Below are 3,552 nucleotides of genomic sequence, written 5' to 3' on the forward strand. Positions count from 1 at the left end.
CCCACAATCGCGAGTTTGAAGCTCGTCACAATCATTCAATCCTTGAATCCTACTCAGAATACCACAGACAAGGTTTAGACCTTTCGGATTCTCTTGAATGCCACCATCAATTCTAGCTTATACCACGAAGATTCCGATTAAGAAATTTAAGAGATAAACATTCAAGCCTTGTTTGCTTGTAGAACGGAAGTGGTTGTCAGGCACGCATTCATAAGTGAGAATGATGATGAGCATCACATAATCATTACATTCATCATGTTCTTGGGTGCTAATGAATATCTTAGAACAAGAATAAGCTGAATTGAATAGAAGAACAATAGTAATTGCATTAATACTCGAGGTACAGCAGAGCTCCACACCTTAATCTATGGTGTGTAGAAACTCTACCGTTGAAAATACATAAGAACAAGGTCTAGACATGGCCGAATAGCCAGCCTCCCAAAGAGGGTTCAATCATAAAAACATGAACAAAAGATTCAAGTGATCAAAAGACATAATACAATAGCAAAAGGTCCTATTTGTAGAGAACTAGTAGCTTAGGGTTTACAAAGATTAGTAAATGACATAAAAATCCACTTTCGGGCCCACTTGGTGTGTGCTTGGGCTGAGCATTGAAGCATTTTCGTGTAGAGACTCTTCTTGGAGTTAAACGCCAGCTTTTGTGCCAGTTTGGGCGTTTAACTCCCATTCTTGTGCCAGTTCCGGCGTTTTACGCTAGAATTCTTGAGCTGATTTGGAACGCCTGTTTGGGCCATCAAATCTCGTGCAAAGTATGAACTATTATACATTGCTGGAAAGCCCAGGATGTTTACTTTCCAACGCAGTTGAGAGCGCGCCAATTGGGTTTTTGCAGCTCCAGAAAATTCACTTCGAGTGCAGGGAGGTCAGAATCCAACAGCATCTGCAGTCCTTTTCAGCCTCTGAATCAGATTTTTGCTCAGGTCCCTCAATTTCAGCCAGAAAATACCTGAAATAACAGAAAAACACACAAACTCATAGTAAAGTCCAGAAAAGTAAATTTTAACTAAAAACTAATAAAAATATAATAAAAACTAACTAAAACATACTAAAAACAATGCCAAAAAGCGTATAAATTATCCGCTCATCAGTGGGCATCGACGCGTACGCGTACACGTCCCTGGCGCAGTGCACGATCCATGCGGGAACGTCTTGTGCACGCACGCATCCGTGGGGTAGTGCGCGATCCACGCGCATACATGCTGCGCGCGCGAGTCCATAGGTGCTTCCCAAATCCTTGGCTTTTCATGATTTCTCTACTTTGCATGCTTTCTCTTTACTCCTTCGATCAATTTCTAGCCATTTTCAATCTGAAATCATTAACAAATACATCAAGGCATCTAGTAGAATCAAAGGGAGATTAAAATTATCAATTTAAGAGTCTAAAAACATGTTTTCACACTTAAGCACAAATTAGGGGAAAATCACAAAACCATGCCATTTCATTGAGTAAATGTGAGAAAAGGTTGATGAAATACTCTTGATTTAGCATAAGCCCTACAAATGGGATTTATCAGTAAATAATTAAAAATATAATTAATTAAAAAAATAGAGAATACAAAATTTAAATTAAATTAAATATTTATAAAATTATTTAATTCAAGGTTTTACTATATAATTAGTCTTTGTCATATATAATATTAGAAAATACAGTGGTAGAGTGGTAATTAGGAGACATTGTAAACAAGAGGACCTATGATCGAACCTTGGCTCTACCATTTTAGACTTTTCCAAAATAAAACACCCTAACAGGTTGACAAGTGGCACGCCGAAGACCGTAGGTCGCATTGGATTATGGGTGGAAGTGCGCTGCTATGGAGCACCATAGAGTGGCAAACCGAACTAGTTGGATCAGTTTTCTCTGCTTCTTACCAAATTTGACCGGCTTTTGCTAGTTCTTATCGATTGGCATGTTATCAAACCGAACTGATTGGATTGGTTTTCTCTGGTTCTTACCAAATTTGACCGATTTTTGCCGGTTCTTATCAGTTCATCTCGATTTTTATCCTTAAACGGTCCAAAAAACGAACCGAACCAGTTGATAATCTGATTCATCGGTTTTTTGGCCAAATCGGCCGATCTAGTTTGGTTTTTACAACTATGAAGACCGGGTTGGGTGTTTACTCTTTATTTTATTTAAAATGGTCATCAACGTTTTATTTAATATTAAAATTATCCTTTTAAAAATAATAAATTTTTAAATAATAAAAATATCTTCTCTCTTCTCACAGAAATAATAATGGCAACTAAGGATATTGGCGGTGTAGTTTGGATAGGTTCTAACTTCTAAGTTAAAAATTTATCCGATCTAAATACTAATTTTACTTGCAGTGTGGTTTAGATTGAATGATTTAGAAACAAAAATCTGATCCGATCCGATCCAATTTCAAGCGGTTTGGATTATATTGGATTTGCGATTTTGTAAATTAAAAAATTAAATACATATAACAAGTTTCAACATCAAATTTTAAATAATCAACAATGATATAACAAGTCTCAACAATATCTTAAAAAATCAACAATAACATAACAATAGAAATAAAATTATAGGTTAGTTAAAATAAATAAATAAATAACATTTTGAACATAATATATTTATTAAATAATAATAATAACACATGAATAATATAAAAATATATAACAAATTGAACATGTTATAAGTATAATTGTAAATATAATAATAAAATAATAATATTATAACACATTGTGCGGTTTGGATTGGATTGGATCGGTTATGAAAAGTAAATCCGAAATCCGATCCGATCTAGCAGTTTACAAAAAATAGAATCTAATCAAATCTAAATTAATGCGGTTTTAATTTATTTTTGATTTGGATCAGTTTTGATTTAAACACCCCTAATGGCAACAATAACAAAAGTGGAAAGAATAGAACAAAGAAGAAAGATGGTAAGAGAGAGAAGCGAAATTGAAAAGAGAAGAAGAAAGAAGGGGCCATGATGAAAAAAGTCGTCACTGCTATCGTTGGTTCATCAGAAAGAGAGAGATGAAGGATGCAAACAAAGAGAGAGTTGTTGCCTTCAATTGTGGGTGTTACCATTGCTTTGCCAATACTATCGTTGTACTGCTGCAACGACTTTGGAAGGTGACTGTCACTGGAGCTATCTTAGCCACTCACCTCGCTCGCATTAATGGCCTCGTCCACCGTTGCTAACAGCGTTCCTTCTCTATAATTGACATCGTTCCATCACTTACCTCTCCTTCCTTCTCTTTCTTTGTAATTGAAGAAAGTTCCGCCGTCGTCGACATTGTTGCTCCTTTCGTGACCTCTCCTCTCCTACATCGCTACTTTTTGTTCCTGCATTACTGCTGTGTCTCTGCCACCTGTGCGCTACAGCAGCCTCTGCTCATGTGCGTCTTTTAGCATCTTTGCCCACCATTTTTACCATGGTTGTTTTTCCATTTCAACACTTTCAACAATAACAAAAACACAACAATTTTAGAGAGAGAGAGAGAGAGAGAGAGAGAGATAGAGAGAGAGAGAGAGAGAGAGAGAGAGAATGAAAGGGAAGAGAA

Source organism: Arachis duranensis, chromosome 6 (genome assembly GCF_000817695.3).
Source record: "Arachis duranensis cultivar V14167 chromosome 6, aradu.V14167.gnm2.J7QH, whole genome shotgun sequence".
In the NCBI taxonomy this organism is placed as follows: Eukaryota; Viridiplantae; Streptophyta; class Magnoliopsida; order Fabales; family Fabaceae; genus Arachis; species Arachis duranensis.